This window comes from Ostrinia nubilalis, chromosome 9, assembly GCF_963855985.1.
Source record: "Ostrinia nubilalis chromosome 9, ilOstNubi1.1, whole genome shotgun sequence".
Lineage (NCBI taxonomy): Eukaryota > Metazoa > Arthropoda > Insecta > Lepidoptera > Crambidae > Ostrinia > Ostrinia nubilalis.
In genome coordinates, this window is record NC_087096.1 from 16402494 (window position 1) to 16427883 (window position 25390).

General features: G+C 38.0%; 1 protein-coding gene across 2 annotated transcripts in view; it reads left to right on the forward strand.

Moving 5' to 3' along the window:
- The window catches only part of LOC135074740 (monocarboxylate transporter 14-like), an 88753-nt gene that overhangs the window by 41192 nt on the left and 22171 nt on the right, over window positions 1-25390 (forward strand). The window contains exon 1 of one of the 2 annotated variants that reach the window (XM_063969108.1): window positions 15909-16143. The exons of the other annotated variant lie outside the window; for it this stretch is intronic. The gene's annotated coding sequence lies outside the window, so the exon portion shown is untranslated. Of the gene's footprint in view, window positions 1-15908; window positions 16144-25390 lie in introns of those variants that run through there. 2 annotated transcript variants of the gene reach the window in all.

Here is a 25390-nt window from a genome sequence, read left to right on the forward strand (position 1 = left end):
TTTCTATACAAATACTTCTTACTGATAGATAAAAATTGACATCACATCTCAATATCTTAAAGAATGAATTTTGAATGATACCATAATTAATTTCTTTGTTTCAGCTGCGGGGATCTGACCAAATATGACGTCATCCCTGATGGCAGTGAGCTGATCGAGCTGCTACACATGCTGTGGAGCCCCAACAAACACATGAGGGGACGAGGATTCATTTGCCCTTATATTGGCCGAATAACAGTAGGTTGCTGTCTTGCTGTGCTCATGTTATGACAATTTTGTGGTTTTTGAGCTGGGCAAGCTATCAGGAACATGTATTTCCACCTGCCTAGTTCCTAGACAATATTTTATTGACCCATGAGTCAGATTAAAATAATAATAATAAAAAAAAGGTGTTTTATTTTGCTTCTAACCTTTCTAGTCTTAAGCAAAAAAAATTTTTTTAAGGACTTGTATACAAAATGATATTTATATTCTGTTTCTTACTGGTATAGACTATTTAATAAATAACAAATTACATGCTGTAATGTCTGTCCACCTCAGGCCAAAGGTCCCATACTAAGTGGGCATAACCCTTTATACCAAATTATTGAGGAATCACCAAGGAATGGGTGTAAATAAGTCGTTAAAAATTCATTTTTTACATTCTCACCTGGATTTTTTTCCTGAGAACCTGGGAAGCGTGAGTGTTGAAAATAGCGAAAGTTTTCACCAGGATTTGAAGGTTTTTGAGGAAAGATACCAAGGTATTTGGTATAAAAATATGTTAGCGGATTGCTGTTGGTCTATAATAAGGGAAACTGATACTTATCAGTATAAAAGAAGGAGTAACACGACTCATATTTGATTGTTTTTAGAGATAAATGTATAAAAATGATAAAAATTACTATAGTCAATATTTACAAAATTTGACGTCCTAAATTTTTTCTAAGTTCAGTTTTTAAGTAAGGGTTAATAACTCTACCGATACATATCAGTTTCATATCTGGGTAAAAAACCTTGTAAACTAGTGTTATCAGCTGAACGTTACTTCCATTTGTGCGCCAGTACCTACTGGGTTGCATAAGCGAGATATGCAGGCACATTGTTTTTACTTACCATAAATGTACTATGATACTTTTTATGCGCTGACGAAGGTCAGATGATATGGAGGTAGGAACTAAATGGTGAGACACTTTGTCTAAGTTAAGTAGTTATCTTATGAAAGTGTGAGCTCGTGATACAAGCATTATTTAGCTTAGTACGGGGAGGGGCTAAAGGGACTATCAGTAATTTGTGTATAATATCAAATTACTAATAAATCTTTATAAAATAAAATAAAAAATGCTACTTTAACTCAACACTTGTTTGTAAATCGTTTTCCTGAAGAAACCGTAATAAAGCGAAATATCTGTTAAAATCCTACTTGAATGGTTTACTATTTTTGTACAAGTGAAAAAAACACGTCATGAAACCAGCCAGACAATTTTTACCATAAAATACGAGACAAAACTAGTTTTCCGAAGCTGCAAGATACTGTTATCTGCAATCTTTAGTCACATCCTTAAGTGATAATAAAATAATAAAATGAACGAGTTCTTGTGATAACCCTTAGCCCCTAAGATACCGAGTGTATGATGTAACTTGATATAATGTACCTAATTTTGAATAATACTCGCATATTACTTCCCACGCTACAAGTTACCCGTCGCTTTGGGTCCGTGGCAGAGTCCCCCAGTGTTCGACGCACCCGTGGTGGTCGCCCCCGATTTAAATAAATTTAATATCATATTTTTTTTGGCTTTTGCACTAAGTACAGTCAACGAAAAAAGTTTCACAAGCTAATTATTATACTAAACTATGCATGTTTGACGCTATTTATACAATCTGGGAGCAACATTTTAACTAGAGATGAAACGGATAGTTGTTTGGCCGGATACCGGATACCGGATAGTTGGCCCATTGTCTCGTTGCATGTCGTGACGAGTATAGTGCCGCACAGGTGCTTCGAACGCGATCAGTGGTTCTATTAGTAGAATAGACTAGTCACACTTTAGGAAAATCGAATCCGTCCGAATAGAATGTCAGATTTTGCCACTTGTCTAGGGGGCAGATCAATTCAATTTCGGCTGCAATCGTGAGTGTGTGATTGAATAGCGAAAATTTAACTATACCTACTGGTCATCACAAAAATCGGCCCACCTACGTTTTACAGTAAAACTCGTTTCTACTGACACAGTCATGGTGCCCCAACAATATTGGTGTTATTTGAAAGCCCAATAAATATCCTTAAAGAAAAACACATTTAATTTCTTAATAAACGATTAACATAAACGCGATATACAATAAATGTGACTTGAAAAAAGACCTCACTTTGGGCTCACTTCTGGGATCAATAGACCCATTTTTATGGTTATAAAACCAAAGAATGATCTCACGTGTCCTCTTTAACAGATGGATAGCGATTAATCCCAACTTAACAGTTTTATAGCCATAAAAGTCGGCTCAAGCGTAACTACCTATTTTTTGAAGAAGTGACTCTGGATTCTTCTACAGACACATTTTTGGGGTAAAAACCTTTCCTTTAATGAAATGAAGTTTAGAACTAGGCTTTTAAATGGTGCCAATATTGGTGGGAAGTGGGGATGCATACGTTTGAAAGTGCTTGTCGCGGGAGGGTCGATCTTTGTGATGACCAGTGTAGTTGCATGATGTCATCAGACCATCAGTGAAAAAAAAATCGCCTATTTTATTTGGCAATATTTCGACATTAACAGATATTTACTATTTATCTATGTAGGTATTCGTCATTAGAGTGAATAGCCCAGAAAAATAAATTAGTTTTGAAAGGCCTTAATATGGCTTTTTTGTAACTTTTTGGACTTTAAATAAAAGCCGTCATTATTGTAAGCCATTTTATTAATATTTACCTCAAAGATTAATGTATTTCATTTTATTAATAGGAAATTGACGTTTTTTTTTAATATCCGGTATCCGGCCGGATAGTGAGTTACTATCCGGTATCCGGCCGGATAGTAAATTAGGGCCGGATATCCGGCCTACCGGATAGTTGCCGGATATCCGTTTCATCTCTAATTTTAACCCAAAACCAGTAGTAAGAAACAAAAAACTTTTGTAGGAATTATTTTCATTTCATTAGATTCATGTTTGTGTTTAATTCTACTGGCCTAATAAATATTTATTCGTTTATAAACATTTTTGTGCCTGACTGTACATTTGATTAAAAATTGCTTCAAATCGAATTTAATTGACCGGGGGAGTCGACCTCGGGTGCGTCGAACACTGGGGGACTCGGTCACGGACCCGTCGCTTTTCGTCTCCATTTAATTTTTCTAATGATTTTTCTGTAGGTACTTCAGTTATAGCTTTAAATTGTGGACAATAGATTTTATTTCGAATTTATATTATTTAGTTTCATAACCAAACAGAGTATAAAAACTGTTAAACATAGCCTTTAAAACCCAATTCCATTCAGCCGTAGCTTTGGTCATTCCGGCAAAGAGTAAACTCGATGCGGGTAGTTCAATATTTATGAAATTGCGCGGAGGCTGCCAAACCCAAACGAGCTTGATAAAGGCCGGGAGGTGGTTATGGCGGAACTTTTAACTGGCTGCAAAAAGCGCTTGTTTAAAAATCCCCTTTATCCCGCCACATAGAGTATTGTTGAGTACATTTTGCTAGGGCTGGCACATTCCTTTGGCGGTTATCACACTGCGCTGCGCTCTGCCGCGGAGCGCGTGATTTCATATAAAAAATCCCGCGCGCAGACGCGTCGTCTGTGTGTTGTGCCGCGCGTGTTTTCTATACAAACTGAGGTACTTGCATACAATGATTAAATCTGTCGTCCCGCGTACCGCGGCGGAGCGCGGCGCAGTGTGATAACCGCCTTTATTTAAATAGAATACAGATATTTTATGAAAATCTATATTCTGAGTGTACATATTATATTCCCGCTGTCCTCCATTTGTCCTTCACTGGCGAATATTGGAAAAAAAGTTGCGATATCCGCCAGTGGCGGACAGTGGAAGTGGCGTGGTTTTCAGTCTATCCAAAAGTGCTTATTATCAAAATTAGTTCAACTTTTTAAGCGTGACTACAAACAGACAGGATGCAGCGAATCAACAGAGCGCAACACTACTCTTGTTGCATATACCTATGTATTAATTAGGTTTATACAGGGTGTAAAAAAACCTATCACGAAGACTGAAACTACGCCTTCTGTACACCCAACCAAGTAATATTACAAAATATTATTGGTGGGAAATATTTTTTATTTTTATGATTAAAAAAAATACAATATTCCGCAGCCCGCAATGTACAGCGCGCCACGCAACGCAATGACCGTGCCTATGTGTGTGTGAGTGTATTGGAGCGTACGCGCTTTCCCGCCACTACCTACCGCGACCGCAGAAGTATTTTGTACACAAAATTACCAGATTATTCACTTCCTACATTTAAAAAACACATTCCTTTAGCATTTGTTTAGGTTTAGAACTAAGTACTTACCGACTAATCCCCTTCGACGTCGTCTGGAATCGGCCGCTCCAACCGGACAAGTTGTGGCTCGAACTGACGGCCTTCCACGTGCAAGCAAACGCGTACCAGGTAAATCGTGTTTTGATGCGCGCTCCAGTATTCCTTCACGTACAGACTGGTATTTAAGTTCCTCAAATACGACACAATACACGCCTAGACGAGGCGGACGGAGGCACAATCGGCTGATTGTCCAACAGACGTTGTACAGCCAGAACAAAAATACGTGCATCAGTACGGTGGTGCGCTGTAGGATGTTCAGCCCGATACCTACAGCCTGCAGGGCTTCAGATGCGTTTCCACGTGCCCTCCCATAACAGTAAACCATGTTTACGTACTCACGAGCACTGTACGTATGGTTAGGCATCTTTCTAACACACATTCACTATTACCACACTCACTATCACACGTTCACACACTAACTATCCGCACGAGAAAACAATCAAAAGTCGCAAGCGCATTCGACGGCCGAAGAAACCGAACTGAGCAACGCGAGGTGCGAGCGGCCCCTCGCAACAAAGGCACTGCCCCGCGCGGCGAGACTGACTGACCAATAACAGTCAAGCAATACGTCTATCGAATGTGTCGTCGTGAATCGGTACTTTTCATTTTCAACTACAAATTTACGTAATTTTTAACTTAACAAAAATGTAATTTCATCACTTTAGTACAGGCAAGTCTATCAACGAATGAGATTGTAAAAGCGGCGCGGCAAAAATACTTGATTAATCTTTGTTAACTAAAGATCCGTCCAAGCATACTTAATAATAATTAATGCTTTAAGCAAGCTTCCAAAATACTCAAATTTGAATGAATTGTAGATGCGCAATCGTTATTAATAAAACAATAAGAATATCAATACATTTTGATAGTTATTCCGTGTAATAAAGTTACGTTCATTTAAAATAATCACGAACAAGACGATGAATCTTTTTATGTTGAAGAATGGAAGTAATTGGTATGAAAGAAGTGCTAAAAGATATGAAATTTTGTTTAGTTTCTAAAATCAATCGAGTTTAAAAATAAAATCTTATCTTTTAATCTCCCATCGAAAGTGAAGGAGCAAGAGTTTGCCAGTGTGTTATTTCTAGGCGTTCAGATTGCAGTAATAAGTAAGTTAAGTTTTATTTTATTAATTACTATCGTAAAGACGTAAAATTTATTAAGTTAGAGAGCTAGAAATAATGAACCTGTGTGTAAGAGCATTTGTCATTTGTTTACAGTACTTTTTAATGATACAAGTTTATCACATCTGCTTACTGCCTGTGATTAACGATTAAAATTACGTTTATTTAGAATCGCGTGCATAACCATTATTTATTTCAAGTAAATTATGAAGAAAGGAAGTAATGAGTATGGAAGGAAGACTGAAAAAGAGACCTTTTTATTTAGTTGCTGAAATCAATTAAGCTTAAAGAACACACAATCATCACTCCTATCGAAAGTGAATGCCTTAATCAACGATAGGAGTAACATTGCCAGGTGTTTACTCTAGGCGTTTAGAGCGGTGTGGTGTAAGCAATAATTTGAGTTTTACTTTATGAATTTTATTACTATCGTAAAGACTTAAGTTATTGAAGTAGAGAGTTATTAATGTAAAGAATGACAGGCCTCATTCAAAAGATCATTATTCATCTGTTTACGGTACTTTTTACTTTTTAATGATACCTACTTACGCTTATCACACTTGCGTAGCTAATAAGACCTGTGATACTACATTGTGATAGAATAACGGTTATGCGTAAAAGCACGGTTTAGTTAACAACCTAGGTTCTGTAAGATTATTTAATTTGCGGAAAGAAACAAATTCGTGTAAAGGGTTTTTATTAATTAAAATGTAATTTATTATTTTTTAGAATAAAAACTAAACTGGTAAGGTGATATTAAGGTGTAAGTAACTAATTTAAGTACTCATTTCATTTTTACAAACTAGGTAGATTTGGATTAAGCTCAGTTCAGTTGGTCCAGTCGTAGTCGTTGAACTCACAGTAGAGTTGAATGACTCATGGGCGAGCGCGGGTTGCGGTTCGGGGCGTGGGGGCAGCGCTTGAGCGTGTGTGCGCGCGCTGCTGTCCATTTCTTATTGTAAAGACAAAAGCCTTATTGTGACGAAAATACTCAAAATTTTAATAAGGTTTCTTAGAAAAAAAAATTTTAAACAACGAATTGAAATTGATAATGTAAAAATCTTGAAAAAAATATTCTGACTTTGACCTTCAATATCTCCTAAACCACAAGTTTCCCAGGTATGGTCCCAAAGAAAAAAATGATCCCCATGATGTGGAGAATAAGTAGTCTTCGGCTTCGGGATAGGTTTTTTTACACCCGTTATAAACTAATCGTTCTGTGCCATCTACAATGACTCGTTATCATCGCGCATTCACCACAATGGCATCTGACACAATACCCAGGCCATAGTCCGCCATAGCTTCCCAGAATCCGCGTTGACAACCATACGGCTACCTAGAGATAGGTTGTGAGGTTTCCGGCGACTGGGACCGCAATTAACTAGGACCGCGGTCCCAATCGCCGGATTCGTAAAAATTAAATAATTTTCTTCCGGCGACTGGGACCACTCATACATTTTAGTACTGTACCGATTTTGGCTTGAATAATATATTTTTTAAAGTTATCTATGAATGGTCCTAGTCGCTGGAAGAAAAATATTGAATTTTTATGGATCCAGCGACTGGGACCGCGGTCCCAGTAGCCGGAAACCTTAGGTTGTCAGTTAGGGAGAATTAAATTTAATGTGGGCTGTTTTGCGGGGACTGTTTATGCTGGCGTTTGCTGAATTGTTTCTTGTTTCACCGTCCTTCAACGTTAATTAAAGTGAAGGCATCGTTTTGTAGCTAACGTTTTGATGGCTAATTTCCTGATGACAAAAAAGACAAAAAGGTATATTTTCAGCTCTAACTTTGTCGCTGAAAACGACACTTGTCGAACCGTTTTAAGAGGGTGTGATAGTTACGAAACTTACGAAGAATCGAGGAAAGTTTTCTATTGATTTTGTTCTGAAAACTGTTTCGTTCTAGAGGCCGGTAGATCTATTCTCATAAATAAAACACTGGATACTTAACTTTCACATTATTTTGCCTAAAATTACAAGTCATCACTTAGCTTATAAGCGCGCGGAGACGTCCGCGTGCGTCTCTCTAATCTGACGTTTCGGGGGTGACATTGACATTACTTACGTCAATGTCACCCTGACAGCAGCTCATTGACTATAACGATACCGATATTTTAACGTTTAGATTTTTTACAATTAACAGTTCACATTTATAGGGTCTTGCATCTTATCATGCTACGGTAGAGACAACATAATAGGCCACTTTACTAACAGAGCACTTAAATAGATCCTTAAGATTTAATGTCTAAATTACTGTGTTTAGAAGAGCAAAGCATTTTATTAATAAGACACAACCGCCCGACATCGCAAATTATATTACACCCTAAGAAGTATTTTAAACCTAATTAATGATAGAAGATGTTCGTTGAATAATTAGCGTAGTAGGTAAGCTTTCTGGATATAATTAATTTTAATTGTCCTTATTACTAATGGTACAACTAATGGTAACAAACTAATAAATAAATTCATTGTAAATACTTAGCAAAAACGATGGACCCTTTTCAAGCTTTATTTAATTAAAGAGATAAAAATACGAGTAGCAGCAGCTATAATAGTTATATTAGTAGTAGGCTTAAATACAGTAATACCACTGAAGAATCGTCTTTTAGAATTACCTATGTAATATATGTACTTCACTGCAATAAGTAAAATATTGCTGTAAGGCGGTTATCACACTGCGCCGCGCTCCGCCGCGGAGCGCGGGGCGACAGATTTAATCATTGTATGCAAGTACCAAAGTTTGTATAGAAAACACGCGCGGAACTTCACACTGACAACGCGTCAGCGCGCGTGATTTTTTATATGAAAATCACGCGCTCCGCGGCGGAGCGCGGCGCAGTGTGATAACCGCCTAAGTTGTGCGTGTGCTTACTTAGATTAAATATTGAAACAAGTGCAAGCTACGCACGACCTATAAACAAAGCTATCTTAATACGATCAGACGTGAAACAGCTGTTTAAAGTATAGGTACTCTCTCTGAGCCTAGGCGCAGACCACCGACTTTTAGTTGACCGATAGTTGAGCCCGATTTTAATTTGTATGAAGAATCGGCCGATACCATATCGGTGTAACGTGCGCACTTTCATACATCTCCATACTGATTAACAGCCCGACCCGACTATCGGCCAACTAAAAGTTGGTGGTCTGCGCCTAGGCTAAATTGTGTCTTGCTTCTACATTTTCTTCAAATACTAGAGCACTGTTAAAAAATTTTGTAGGTACGGTTTCTAACTTATTTTCTCTCTCTTATTTATGTCTAGTGTCTGGGTTTTCCTCATATTGTAGGGCAGTGTTTCTAAAAACCTGGGTAGAGTTTCTAATTTATTGGAGCTTATCCAAAACAGCAATTGGTTGATTGATCATCGCCACACCATGACACCATAGATTAGTAACCTGAAAGCTAAAGTGTCGACCGTAACTAAAGGCAAAAAGTACAGGAAAAAGTTGATCTAAAACGGCTGCAACTATGTTCAATCCATGTTTGGGGAAAACTGAAGGAAATCTGCTATTATTTTCCTGCTCATTCAGATTGTTTGCCTATTATATTAATTAGATTAGAAGTGGAGAAGCGATAGGATCATTCAGTGGTTATGATATCGTTTTCCTTGCCACCACATAATCAGTAATTGTATCAAATTACGGTACGACATAAACGTAGAAATAACCTATGTTTCAGTTGTTCTCGTGCTAGTATTTTCCTGTTCGATGTTTAACGTTATAACTACATCTGTTTCCTGTCGCTGTTTTTGTTTATCTTCACATTTACATAATAATTGACTAGATCGTTGCGAAATATGATGATTCTGCTCATCTGAAAAGTAGAGCCCCTATTTCGGATCATCATCATCATCATCTCAGCCATAGAATGTCCACTGCTGAACATAGGCCTCCCCCAATGCTTTCCATGTTGCCCGGTTGGTAGCGGCCTGCGTCCAGCGCCTTCCTGCTACCTTTATGATGTCGTCGGTCCACCTTGTGGGTGGACGTCCCACGCTGCGTTTTCCGTTACCCCATCGGCCGTCAGCTCTGCGTACTATGTGCCCTGCCCATTGTCACTTCAGCTTGCTAATTCGTCGGACTATGTCAGCGACTTTAGTTCGTTTACGGATCTCCTCATTTCTGATTCGATCTCTTAACTACTATTTTCAGCACTTTCCATGTGGGATATATTTACATATATTTATGTTAGGAGACTTGTTTCAAATTCGCCTTAGCTACTTTTCCAAGGCCATCTCTGATATTATGTTAACCTTCAGAACTCGCACCTCATTTAAGAATCCATTTAATCGCAAATTGTCTGTCCCTTCCCTTTAACCATCAGCCGACTAAATAAGCCCTCATGAAGCTAATTCTAATTCGTTTTGGAGGGCTGAGTGCTTTCAGAGGCGGCCTTGACATGTAACTCCACTATAATAGCGCGATTTCCAACTGAGATATCTGAGTTTGAATTTAGTTGTTTGTGAGGGGTGCTCTCATATGAGTCGTATGAATATCCGAGGGGCATGCCTTGCCTTGTGTATTTTAAAGTCAAGGTTGATTCTCTAGTTGCAAAAGTTTTGGGTGTTGTATGTGATGGAAAGATAAATAAAATGAGATTAGATATAAATAGAAACTGGAAATATTGTTAAAACTTGTCGCAGATGACCAAATGCCATTTCAGGAGTGGGAGTTTCGGGTTCAAGTTACGTTTCATTTTAACAAATCTTTATAAATTATAGCCTAATCAATAATACATTCTGTAAATTTTCATCAAAATTCGTTCAGTAGTTTATGCGTGAAAGAGTAACAGACATCCATAATTTAATACACATAAACCTCACGTTTATAATTTAGTTTATTCCTGTGCTAAATTACACTCATCTAACTAAACTAATAGAAGCTAGCAATATAAGCGATATTGGATTCCGAGTAGGTAGCTGCCCGGCCCTTCTCATAGTGACGTATTATGGCCCCACCAAGATTAATGATGCGAACTCATATGATTTATCTTGTTTTACTTTTCCTATTTATTTTATTAAGACCTCACCCAACTTTTCCACTTAAACTTTCTAGCAATTATGATATTAGTTTCATTTCAAATCATTCGATTCACGTGTAGAGTTTTTGAGAACTAGAATTAGGTAATAGATTGTATAGCACGTACTTTTTATGAATTTTAGCACGTTGGACGCCACGCGGCTCATCAGCAATTTCTATTGTTTGGGTCTAGTGTTCTAGTGTCGCGGCAGTCAAATACTTAAGCACTTTGGTTTTTCATTATAGCATTATTTTCCAACTGAGGTATTTCATTAAATAATTCCGTACATTTTGTGAAATGTAACCCCTTTTCTAGTCTAAAGTAAACCGCGCGAAGCAAAACGTAATTACACTAAACATTTCAGCAAGTAATTAATTAGGCAGGCCACAGACGAGGTACTTTATTATAATTAGCAAAACAAACTTCTCGTAAGCTGGGCTAACCTAGATAAAGCTGGGTAAACTGCTAACGAGTAATGACATTTGTTGAAAGACCCCGTGGGGTATTTCCAAATAGGCAACACTAAAGTTTTAATTTCAGTTAGAAAACATTGGGTTTTGTATATTAGTCGTTATTTAAAACGTAGCGTAGTTAATGTACCAGCACCTAACGCCCGTATTCACAAACATTACTATGAGGTCTCACAGTGCGCGTGGACGCACAGGGTGACACACGAACCAATCACAGAGCTCTATTCAAAGCTGTGCGTTCGATTTGCTGCTTCACTTAAACAAGCATCGTTTGTGAATACGGGCGTTAGTTGAAAAAATGCCTTGTCCTATACTCGAGCCCAGAACTTTCTGCGCTTACCAAGTGACTGCTCTACTACTGAAATTAAGTATCTTTAACATCTCTGAATCAATTAATATGTGGCTTGAATTAAATTCTTTCAGCCTGTTGACTAAACACTGAAACTTGCTGAACTGCAATTCTGAACGTTGGTTTAATAATTGACTTTATTATAAATAAACAATTTGAAAAAATCTAACTGCAGGAATCGAACCCACGACCTTTCGCTTGCCGGGCAACGGCTCTTCCAGATGGAAGATGATTCTCAGTCGCCCGGCGAGAGAAAGGTCGTGGATACGATTCCCGCTTTAGACAGTTAATTTTTTTTAAGTTGTCTATTTATAATTTAGTTTGAGAAGCGACTCTAATCGCTAAGAAATTTAATAGATTGACTTTATTCCGTGGTGGCCTAATCAATGCATTGTAAAACAAACTTTAAATGTTAAAGTCTTATCAATAGAACAAAAATAGCCGGACCAAGTCCCTCAGGGTTCCTTTGTGAAGCCAACAATCAAGGCAGTGTTTACCCAAACATCACGGACTCGTATTTGCTTTCATTTGACCCGGCAAACAGCCGAATGGCCCGACGATTGTGCTGCATGATGCATACGATGTTGAACTTTATTTCCTTGTAACGTTGGTCGAAAGTTCGGGAACTGACCAGGCGAGGAATCTTAGCAGCAACTAGGCAGTCGACAATTTTGCTGCCAAGAAAGAAAGAGAAAGAGCATTTATGGGCCTCGATTCAAGTCATTCACATGATATTGCAGTTAACATTAAACTTGGATTGATGATGCACCTCTAGAGCTTATAATTTTAATGAGTACGTGGAAAGCCGTAAAATATTTGCTATTCTAGTGAAATTCTATAAACCGCGAGCTAATGTATTGGCAGCGCCATCTATTGGTGGCAAAATACACTCCAATGAGTTTACAAAGAGTAATAAACAAGAATCCACTCATCCACCACAGTGAAAAGTCCGCTAAACTCGTCTGCTTCGTTCGAATCGAAGAATGAATGAAGCGATCCATTTCATTTGCCACGTCTGCTGAGCGGCGCAGTATCATAACTCTTTGTGGAAATCGGTTTAAGTAGTTAAAAGTGTTAGTAGATACAGCTTTCGATTTATTTTAGCTGTACGGGTGACTTTTAATCTCTATTTGGATCATAAAATGTGTAAAATTGATGAATCGGCGATCAATAGATGTTTTAATTTTAAATATTTTTGTTGAGCAAAGGTCTTAACTGCTTATTTCTGATACTATTCCACACTATTTACTTTTGCAGCAGAGTCTAGAAATGTCACATACCTTCTGTATACCTTTATGTCACCTGTGTATGAACATATCTGGGTATTTAAGCTACATAGTAACAACACAAAATGCAGATTACATTATCTCTTACGAGTAGTTATCATCATTATCGGATATAAATGTAAATCTTTTTGACTAATAACTGCACGTCAGGTTTATTCCATGTCGCCGGCGAATAAAAATAAAATTCAATGTTGAGTTTAAATCGCATTTTCCTGTCGATTGAGTCACTGATATTAACGTCTCGCTCGCACGCAATAAATCATGTGCTATCTTAATACTTTATAAACTGTCGGACAATTTCCTTATATTGTCAATAACAATTAAATGAATTATAGCGGGATTTGTGTTGTCGACAGCACATTAAACTATTTTTTGTTGCAAATCAGCACCTATTGCAAGCACACATTGTTTATCTTGACTATCTATACCTACCATGACAATGCCCTTAGATAAAACATATTTTTATCGAAGCTGTCAGCGTCAGTCTGTCTGCCACGTGAGCTGGTGACGCGAGTCCAGCCAGACAGATCGATGTAGATATAGTAGACATCACATTCAGATCTGTTGACGTATTTGTAAGCCTCGCATTCTGAATGCAGAATATGCAGGCAATTTCTGATCAGCATCTTACCTAAGTCTGTCGCCATAGCAACAATGATAACAGCATTGTTGTTTCGTCCCGGCAGTTAGAGGTATGATAGCCAGTTCCTCCGTGGTTGAGGATTCCGGGTGAAGCTCGATTCCACCTTCGGCCTGAACGTCACTTACTATCAGGTGAGATACAGGCATCGTTGTGGATAAAAAAAAATCAATTCGCTGAAGAAAATTCATGTTGTCTTTGTAACCACTGCTCGAAATATTAATAATTGTGAGAGACACGTGTTGCTTATTTTTGCAAGGGATTATATGTTTGACCTCAATCTCACCAATGATGAGATCCATGTTGAAAGATGTTTGTTCAGTACATCCCTATTCAAACATCTTATTAATCTTTTAAAAGAAAGAATAACCCGTTTAGCACAAAGAACATCCTTTGATAACGGACATTAACGGAATCCCAAAACGATATTGTGCATTCAAATTCAGATGGTAGGGTTGCGGTTCTTAAACGATACTGTAGAAGTGTTCAATTCAGGTCCAGGGGTTTCTTAAAGCCTTGACATCAGACAAAGGGTGCCAAACAAGGGGAACTATACATATTCCCCTACAGGGTCCATCAATGTAAGATTATCGTACATATTTACAACATTTATGGTTATGTAATTGTATTGGGTATTGAGTATTCTCTCCCGTCAAGTTTAGCACGGTATTACGTATGGTCTGTGCGTGAGTCAGTACCTACTTCAGTAGATCATCGCAGTTAATTGCTGTTCCCATTATCTCGACAATCGACATGTTTTCGCGATTGATGACTATTTGCGTACATCAGTTGACAATGCGTGTTGGCGATTAGATAATGTGCTTGTTATGACCCTTATTTTAGATTGGTTTCCCTTTTACTATGACTTTATTTACTATACTTTGAAGTGATCTTTTACCATTACTTTCAAACTTTAGATATTTCATTTGCTTTTATGGTCAAAATATGGTAACATCATCTGATAAAAGGATATGTCTGAAGCCTCTATGGCTAATTTTGATAATTTGGTTGACCTCTACCATATTTGCTTATCTGTCTTCACACGTTAGATAGGTTCTTTCAAAAACCAGAATTATTTCCCCATTTATTTAGTATTTTTAGTTAGAATTATGGCATAATCCTGCATAAAAGTCCCATTCCACGTTCTAAACGGGAAATTCTAACTAAAACTGAAATATACGGGAATTGTTTATTTCATTGTTATTCTTGTTGAAGAAAGTTATAAATTCTACTTAGCAGTTGCCGAATCGTGTACCTGCTTTAATTGAGAAACTTCTATAATGAGCATTTGCACTGAAAACAATCTCAGGCTCGTTTACGGGAAGTTTGCATGGAATCGGGAGCAAGTTATGAAAAGTGTTTGGGTGAACGTTCCTAACTGTGAAGTTTCTAGTATAAATATACTTTCTTATTTCATGTTTACGTTTTGAGAGAGCAATGAACAGCTTTAGACCATCATCAATCTAAGTTTACTGCTAGATATAGGCCACTGCAATGCGGCGAGCATTGAGCTTGATCCTCGGTTGCTGTCTTCAAACCGCTACTTACCAGCGTATATCCTCATTCCATCTGGGTTCTGCATCATACAGAACTATCAGGGCGATGAGATAGGGCGATAGGGTCAGGTTCTAACTGTCAAAATTGCCATGCATTTTGATAGCCATATCACTACCGGCTAGATCACTCAAAAATATCAAAGTCTATAAACAAAGAAATTTAATTTGTTGCCAAATGATTCCGCTTAGGTGCGAAAATGCAAACCTCTCAAATCTGAATTCTCTCTCGAATATATTATCAATCATGCAAACAGTCGTCTTCCCATGCATTTGTATTACTCATGAATGGTCATCGTTATCATTGTAATTAGTTGGGTTCCATTTTGGTAGCTGTTATCTGACTTGGCGACATTTATCTGCCGAATGTGTGCCGGTTACGGACCTTAGAACAATTCTCATGTGACCATGTGGTTTTACTCCCATTTAAATATTACACGTCGTAGAATCTGAAATATTTTTCAAGAATTTAGAATTTAGACATAGCTTCTTTCCCTATTTACTAGCTGCAGTACGGTCAAACAACGTTTTTATGAAGCTTTTTAATCTGTTAAAAGGCTTTCCAATATTCAATCCAAAACGACGTTTTTCCTCGCTAAAATCCAACGGATCCCTTATACATTCTCTTTGGGATTATCCACTAAAATCCTGTTAACTAGATTTGCTTTCCATTTGAATATTCAAGAACGAGCGCACCGTTTTCCTCCTTTCAGACACTTTCATCTCGTATTCGATGACCCATTTCGATAGCTTATCTACACATGCTCCTCTAACTACAATGTTCACTCGCCTCATGCCATTCAGTGATAAATACGTAATTTAATGTCGTATTGACCGAGGACGCTTCAATAGATAATCTTTTATCTGGCTATTAAATAATAAGACATCGGCGCGCGCGCTTCGGCCACTCAACGCGAGTGTCCGCGCTAGTTTGGCCTGAACCGCGACCGATGTCATATCTCATCCTATAGTTCCTTTTTCTAGAACGTTTCGCCCAAATTCCTAAGGGAAATACTGAAGTTATCCAAGACGTACAAAACTAAGTGAAGTGATGCAGATTGTTTAAAAAAATGTGCTAGTGCGTTTTGTTTGTGTGATCATGTGGTTTTTTACGGTGTGTTGGCAAACCGTGCGAAACAGGTGACAGTGCCAAAATGGCTTGCGGGGAGGTGTGTATTGTTTTTATTTACATTCCGAGATTAACGGCGATGCGGAATTTCTGCGGAAAATAATAAATTTTGGAATACTTATTTAGTTATTTATACTCGTGTTGCTTCATTTTAGTAGCATCAATGGTATGGTTCAATGACTTGAGATATTTTTATTTAAATAAAGCTACGAATAGCAATCGAAATAAAAATAAATGTATTCCGCTTAGTATTTAAATGAGACTGAGGGAATTTGTGCCATTATGACAATGCATACTTAATGTGACTATTTATAAACAAGCCGTTTAGCCAAACACAAATACGTAGAATGTCTCGGCCGACGCTTGGGTTACACTCGTTGGGATACTTCATTTCTTTGAAGGTTCTTTGTTTACGGTATGGGGTTCAAACAGTGTTTACTGTTTACCTTGTTGATACAGTTGTTGGTTTTATTTCATTAACTCTTTTGTTTGGTTTGAAATCTTTGTCTTTGGATTTTTTTTAAATATTTCAATATTTAATAGTTGCGCCAATGTTTCTACTGAATGAAGATTGAAATACATCAATCGTCCTGTTAATAGAGCCTGAAATAATTTTGAGCTGAAAAATTTCCGTTCGTTTCAGCCAAATGACGTCCACTGCTGGACAAAGGCTTTCCCCATGCTTTAACTAGTATCTTGCAAAAGAATTATTACTCTACTCGAAACTGGAATAAAACAACTTAGTTTTAATTGTTTATTATTTCGAATTATATTATCTAACATAAACTACGATATCAGTGAGAGTTAACCAGTTTTCCGAGAAATGTAGAGCAATTACCGATTAAGGAAAATCATCTATAGCGTGCGTGTTATCTTAGTTTTATCATAGTAGCTACTTATTAAGTGCTACTCTTAATTATGTACGATAAATAAAAACAAGCCATAACTCCATACTTTGATGATACCATGCCACCATGCGCTCACGCACAGCTGTCAAATTATATGAAAACTAGCGGCCGCCCGCGACTTCGTACGCGTGGATCCCGTTTTACCCCCTTAGGGGTAGAGTTTCGTAAAATCCTTTCTTAGCGGATGCCTACGTCATAACATCTACCTGCATGCCAAATTTCAGTCCGATCCGTCCAGAGGTTTGGGCTGTGCGTTGATAGATCACTATGTCAGTCAGTCAGTCATCAGTTTGAGTTATAAATATTTAGATGTTACACGATCACGTCACGGCATGTTCACGTGCGCTTTACATGCACGAATAGAGGGAAATTGGAAAAAACACAATCTCTCATCTTGTCGATTAAAATTATTGGAGTATCAAATTGAAATTCGTCGCAGTGATAGGTTGAATTAGAGCAAATCGATCACTGCAGCGCCTAATTCGATTATTTCGATTGCACAGCTAAATTAACTTCGATCGCGATTGGCAGGACGTAGGTAAATGTTAGTATGACGAATTTTGGGTATTAATCAATTAAGTTTGTTTTGTCGTGCTCTAGGTCATACCTACACGTTTGGAAAATGACAATTCATTTATTACATTTAGACGAAAGAAAAAATAAAGAAAGGATTTTATTCCAGTGTTGGGTCGCGGTCCACCTGCTTTGTTCACAATTTAAGTGTTTCTTTCATTGATACTCCATGATTTTATATATTTATGTCAGCAAGATGCTATTGACATTAAGACTGAGTTGCACCACCTAAATTTAACGGTAACTATGACGATAACCGGTGCTTTTTGTTTGGAGTTTGACAGATTTTTGACGTTTGTCAAAGTTAAAATAAGATGGTGCAACCAGGCCTGGCTCACTCCGCGCGGTACATCCGATAATTACCTACAGCGAAGCGCCCCGCCGGCGGGTATTTTTTATATCAGTCGAGTGTCACGCGCGCGCTCGTCAGGACGCTGGCGTGCGTTGTAGTATGATTATAATTCTATGATCGAAGTATTATTTAAAAATGGACATAAAGAGAAAGAAATATTGTGCGGCGTTCGGGTGTTTAAATTCGAAAAGTAATCTACCGGATTCATCTTTTTTTTCGCTTCCAAAAGATGCTGAAAGGTATGTTGGCCAAGTGGGTAATCAATAATTACTAGGATAGTATAGGAACCTAACCTACTATGACTACTGCTCAGAATGCGTCACTGCTGGACAAAGGCCTCTCCCAAGGTTTTCCATAATGAATGCATACTTACCTACATACGTACCTCATTACAGATAAGTAGATTAATTATTTTTTCACTAGACAGCAACCCTAACAGCGTAAGAAGAGTTCAGAGGCACGCGATAGAAAGAGACAAAACTTGTAGGTGAATAAAATTGTAGGTACGTAGTGCTGTGCGAGCTGAATTCCACTGTATCGCGTCGTAGCAAGACTCGCATTTATTTAAATCGTCTTGCGGAGTAATCCTTCTGTACCTGTACTATTACTTATTCTGTGGTGCAACCCACCCCAAGATTTGCATGTTTGATGCTAAAGATTCAAGGTTTCACTTAATTAATATTCGCAAACTAAACTTTTGTCCGTTTCATTTCCGCGATGTGAAATATTCCGTTGGATGGGCATCGAACTTGGATCCTCGTTGATTAGACAACCCGTTATCAGTGACCTCTGGGTCTTATGAATATTATAGTTTTTTTATCTATTAAAGTTGACGTTGGGTCAAATTTAGTGCGCGCGCACACGATCACTTTAATCGTAATGAACTAGAAAACTCTGCAATTACTTTATCTTTATTTAAATATTTCTTAATCATCAGTCAGTAGCAGTTCAGAGAGCATCAAAGAACAATCTAAAAATGTACATTATACTCATAAAATGTCATGCTTATTAGCATGCTTAACGAGCGTGCTCGAATAACTCGAAATGAGCATGCTTGACACATGCTACTAAGTAGCAATTGCTCAATAGTGGCATGATTTCGTGCAAGCATTGAGCATGAGTGTAACTAACTGTACCATAAGGGACTGTTTGCCACATTTGAACATGTTCATATTTTTCTGTCAGCGACTTTAGTTCGTTTACGGATCTTCTCATTTCTGATTCTATCACGTAAAGAAACACCGAGCATAGCACGATGTGCAACTTTGAGCTTCTTTATGAGGCCTATAGTGAGAAGCCATTTTTGTAGATATTCATGTACAAAATATGTTCAAAGCATGGTTGAAGCGCTAATTTCTGCTTCGAAAGCGAGCTGTTTGTCAAGCTAAAACACTGTGCGAACTTTGCTCGTACGTTGGCCTAATTAAAACAGCGTCTGTGGATTTATATTTTATTTTCAACATTCAAGTATTAAACGTAAATTTTTCCTCATGTTGCTTGCTTCTAGTGTTTACTAGGTACTTTATACTGAATTTTCAGAAGCTTTATCATTCTGTTTACTGCATCTCTAGCAGATTTAATACGCACAGTAATTGAAGTAGTGTAAACAGTCGAAATAATTAATCTTTGTTTATACCTAAAATGTAAATTGTTATTGAACTACGGCCAAGTGATTGCAGTTTAATTGACATTATGTTTACGATTATTAAATGTATTTACTTTAGGAGACTCATTAACGTAGTACTTAGTCAATAGATGGGTTCCATATTATTCTATTTACATCTATACTTATAATAAATCTGTAGAGAGGTCAATTCTGTACATGAAATATATTTTCAAAATAACTATCAGGGGGTGATAAGTGATCGATACTGATACCAAAAATGCAATCAGTAAAATTTTTGTCTGTCTGTCTGTCTGTCTGTCTGTCTGTCCGTCTGTATGTTCCTTATAGAAACAAAAACTACTCGACGGATTTTAACGAAACTTGGTACAATTATTCTTCATACTCCTGGGCAGGTTATAGTATACTTAGGAATTCCCACGGGAACAGGAATTAGCGGGAAAATCCTTTTGTATGAAAAATCTAAACCGCTTAAGTTAGACGCTTGAAATTTGGCATGTAGGTACCTTAGTAAACTTAAAGCTTAATTACAATAAGTAGTTCCCGAAATTCCCACGGGAACGGGAATTAGGGGGAAAATCCTTTTGCATGAAAAATCTAAACCGCTTAAGTCAGACGCTTGAAATTTGGTATGTAGGTACCTTAGTAAACTTAAAGCTTAGTTACAACAAGTAATTCCCGAAATTCCCACGGGAACGAGAATTCGCGGGATAATCCTTTTGTATGAAAAATCTAAACCGCTTAAGTTAGACGCTTGAAATTTGGCATGCAGGTACCTTAGTAAACTTAAAGCTTAGTTACTACAACACGATATTGCAAAATTCCCACGGGAACGGGAGTTAGCGGGAAAAAACATTTGTATGAAAAAGTCTAAACCGCGTAAGATAGATGAAGGAGGTAAAACGGGATCCACGCGTACGAAGTCGCGGGCGGCCACTAGTAATCTTCTAAAAGTGTTATTTGTTATTTTGTTAAATGTTTGTAGTTCTATCAGTAATTATGTTTTCTTAAGTATCTGTAGTGCTTACATTTTCCCTGATTCTAGTAGTTTATAAAACATTTTATTGCGTATTAATTGGATTTGCTACTTAGTTATACCATGCTCTACACTTTACATTTTGGATCTCCGTAGCAAAATTTTTCTTGTGTTCAGGAATTCTAGAAGTCCTAAAAGAATTTCCAACCCTAAGGGTAAAATTTCCACGTCCCTAACAATGCTTTGCATTTTGACATTTCGCTGGTGCTCTACAATGGACAACACGCATAAGTTGTAATATTAAGTTAAATTATGACTTAATTTAAAGTTTAGATCACATACATTACACTAGTTTTTATTTCACCTCAATCCATCCAGTATTACCGAAGATAGAGCCTCGAGAAGTTTGCGGACTTTTTCAAATTTTCAAAAATTTCCAATATACGCGCGTGACGTCACAACATGATTTTTCAGCCCCCGCACGTTAACCCATTTACCACTTTTTGTCTTTTTCCAACTAAAATAAAATTTTATAGCACGCAGAATTGCTAAAATCAAGTGGCAGTGGGCGGGACACATAGCTCGTAGAGACGATGGCCATTGGGGCAGAAAATTTCTTGAGTGGCGACCACGGGCTGGAAGACGTAGCGTGGGTAGGCCTCCTACTAGGTGGACCGACGATCTGGTAAAGGTCGCGGGAAGAACCTGAATGCGGGCAGCGCAGGACTGTTCATTATGAAAAACCTATGGCAAACCCAAAGGCCTCTCGCTTTTGTCCAGCAGTGGACGTCATTTGGCTGTAACGACGAAATAGGAAAGAATGTAATTATCAAAACCTTCTCTAATGCAGCATTTTTCCAATTTCGCAACGAGCGCGGCAATCAAACTTAACTAACAGTCTAACAGAGAGCATAGCGAAATCTATTTAAACACCAATTTTCAAAACTCCCGGAACACTTTCCAGGTAACCACGTTAATTTGTACCAAACGACTGGACTATAATTTAATTGAAATAAAAATTTGGGTAGGTACCTACATCTTCTCAAAAACAATAAAAACTGGTACTAAAAGGGTTAAGTGACATTTAGACATTTGTAGAGGGGCTTGTAGAAGGGGAGGCTATGGTGTTGAATGTGGATTAACTCGAGTGTCATAGTAACATTAGGTTGCTAAGCTTGATGATAACAAGAAAAATATTTTATTCAATGTACATAGTCTGGTCATAAGTTCTGTCATATGATAATAACTTTTGAATTTTGAATGAAGGTCTCAAAAACATTTTTTACTGAATTAGAATAAGAAAGAAAAAATGTGCGATAGTTCGAATTTTATTGTATGTGTAGTGGACACATAATGAAGTCCGAACTGCAGTTGTTTGTCACGCTGCATTGGTGCGGCTACGCGCCAAAGCATATTTTAGTCGCGCTGAAAAATTGTCTATGACAGACAGCTACTCATCACTATCGGTCGATCTCATTCGGTCCGCGCGCACGTTCACTCTTCCATTCACTGTATCCCCCTCTCGCCTATCAGCCACCGAACCGGCTTGACGTGCCGACCGGCACGTTAACTCCAATTTCAATGTAATATTATTGTCTAAAGTACAATAAATTCTCAAAACTAAATAATGTATTTCTTTAATTAGTTCTGCGTGAACAATAGGTACAATGAAGTTTTAAGTGTAAATAATTAAAAATAAAAGTAGTTGCAATCTCACGGATAGGGAGACCTAGTAGTAGTAGCGTTAAAAGCAGTGAAGGCGAGAATCCAAAGAATCCCATGCTTTATAACTGTTTACCCTAGAGGTAGTCTACAGCAGAAACAGGGTGAAATTAAAACCAGACATCATTCAGATGTGCGTTCAAAAGACCTGAGATTTTAAAAAATCCCACGTTTTGTTTAAAAAGTGACTTGAAAATGAAATACAAAATGATAAGGTATGGTAAATGATAAGTCTTTATCAATGAAGAAGCAGAAGTTCAATTTCATATGTCCTCTATCTAGGCTAGTTTCCGTCGTCACTCAAGGTTTGACTGCATGTCTCAAATTTGGGCTTAATTGAGGTATTTTTTGGGTGAGAGGCATAAGAACTAATGCCGTTTTATATCAAAAATTCATCCTACTCAACCAGGTACAAAGTATTTACTTGTATGTTAGTCTGCCAAGTCCCGAAATCCCCGCTTCGGCTCCCCTACTAACCGTTCTAACCATTGTACACAGATAATATCTTGCATGCTGCTTTTCATGTTACTACGTCACATTTTCAAAATCCGCGCGGAAAATCGCTCCGAGCGGAAGAGCGCACTTTGAGCTTGAATATTTCAGTCATTTTTAAAGATATCAAAAAAGTAAAAATACAGTATTCATTCTAATTTTTTGTAGTTTTTTTTGGCATCTTCAACAAAAATTGTGCGCCATGTCCATTGTTGCTCTACGAATCCGCGCGAGCACTTTTCTTGCTGCAAAAGCCTCTCGTTTTAATATCATGAAGTGGATTTACATGTAGTACCTACGATAGTCTCTATACATACATTTTGATAGAGTCGTAGAGACTCAGGCAGGATAGACCAATATGATAGTATGAGCCCGGTTTCTGAATGTTATTTGCAGTTTGAGCATGCTCATTTTCTACTCAAGGATGTTTCAACAATATTTATGTTCATACTGGATAAAAGATGAGCACGCTCAAGTCTCGATTCAGAAACCGGGTCATAGTTATTTAGTTACTATATCGTTCGTTCGTTTCAGCCGAAAGACGTCCACTGCTGGACAAATGCCTCCCCCAAGGATTTCCACAAAGACCGGTCCTGTGCCGCTCGCATCCAGGCACCTCCCGCGACCAGATCGTCGGTCCACCTAGTGGGAGGGCTTCCCACGCCACGTCTTCCGGTTCGTGGTCGCCACTTAAGAACTTTCCTGCTAGTTACTATTTACTTGCTAGTTTTATTGCTAAAAAGCATATAAAACGTTGTCAACATATTCTGTTAGAACACTTCGCGCATATTATGTTACTTAATATGTTTTCGGTTCTAGTTCACTCGCTTACATCCTAATATCATATCAGACGCGCCATGCGGTCTAGCCTGTAACCAGCTCATGTAAATCCGTTACCCCCAACTTACGCAATGCCGCAGCGTAACAGGTCTACTCCGAAAAGCCGTTTCTATACTTTCGAGTTTATCTCTCACCGTCGCTCATGCTGGCATCTCGCTTTGCGCAAGAAGGATGGCAACATTCGAAACTTCGGATAACGTTTTCCGGAGTAACACCGCTGGCTCGCTGCCAGCCACCCCGGACGCCACAATCGCCTCTATCCCCCTGAAATACGGCCCAACGTTGCTGTTAATGATAACCGTAAATCATGGAGCGTTCAAAATGGCGCGTTTTTTGTAGTTGCTCTCATCCCGTTATGCCTTGAAAACATTTGGGACATAAAGATTATGGAGGCAGATAATTGATTTAGGAATGCTCTGTGCTGTAAAAGGAGGACATCCTCATGAATTAATTGGATTGACTTGAAGAAAAATGGGTCAAATGATGACATTGACGATTACTGATGGAAACTAGGCTAAGTTGGTAATTTTCATGAGGTCTTTACGAACCATCTAAAGCTCTTAGGTTCTAGTATAAATTCGTATAACAAGAAGTTTTACATTATGGATGTAAATTTTATAGATTTTGAAAGTGTTTTTGTATGACGTGAGTGAGAGACATAAAAGTTGGCAGCCATTCGTCAACAGGAAGTCAACAGGTAAACAACAACGGAATGACTTTCTTATTCTAATAGCTGTTGCTACCTTACGATGTTATCATAGGGTGGAATCAGGTAGACCCTGTTGCTGATCCTATTGATTGAAGGATCTTAGAAAAGATCAACCTGCGTTGAATCTAAATCCAACTTTGTCATTATATCACGAATTTTGTTGTCAGAAATAGTGACCCTAGAATAATAGTCCTACCTATCGAATAATTGCCAAGATGTGATAGTTTGTGTTTGTGATAGTAAAACAATACAAGACTCCATTTTTCGATCGATATTACCAGATTAATTAAACACACTGTGCTCTGATAAGGAAAATGATGATACGGTTTTATTTCAAACTAACTTTAATGAAATGTGGTCAACTCGTGACACGGACATGATTAGTAGCCAACTTGTCATCGCTCACGGTCCTGACGAGTCCAACCACGTCCTGTTGGTCCCCAACAAGTGGATAATGGGCTTAAGACAATAACGACACGCGCCGGGCGCCGGCCTAAGACCAGATAAGACAGTAACAAGATGATTTGATAACGCCAGGGGGGAGAATCTTTCAATAGAAACATTGTTCTTCAGAAATGGTTTGTGGAGTTGTTTTCCTAAGTAGTTTAGGAATAAGAAAATGTTCCTTAGGTCTTCCTTTTTTAGGTTTCTCTCTCATAGTTGTTATCGACCCAAAAAGAAAATAATATCTGCTTTCTTTTAGACCCAGAAACATTTCCAAATACGAGTATATTTTGTTGGGCCCTTTTAGAGTTTATGCTGTCACTCATCATAACTAAATGAATAGTCTCATTTATAAATTTCTGTTTCAAAATCCAATTGTAAACTATAATTGTGCCCAGGCAACCGGACGAGCTGTAGCTCCACAATTGCGTTTTTCACTAAAAGGTGATTGTTTTTCGTAATGGGTTTGTACCCGAGTGCCGCTGAAGCCTGTCAGTCGCAGAAACCAATTATTTTTGCATGTACTTTGTGTTGTTTTCTGACTACGCGTGGAAATGTAGCCGCTTTGATGAATTGTTTAATAGATCAGAGAACTCATTTGTATCTTGTTTGTAGATTTGGGTTCGTTTCAGATGGTTTGTTTCAGT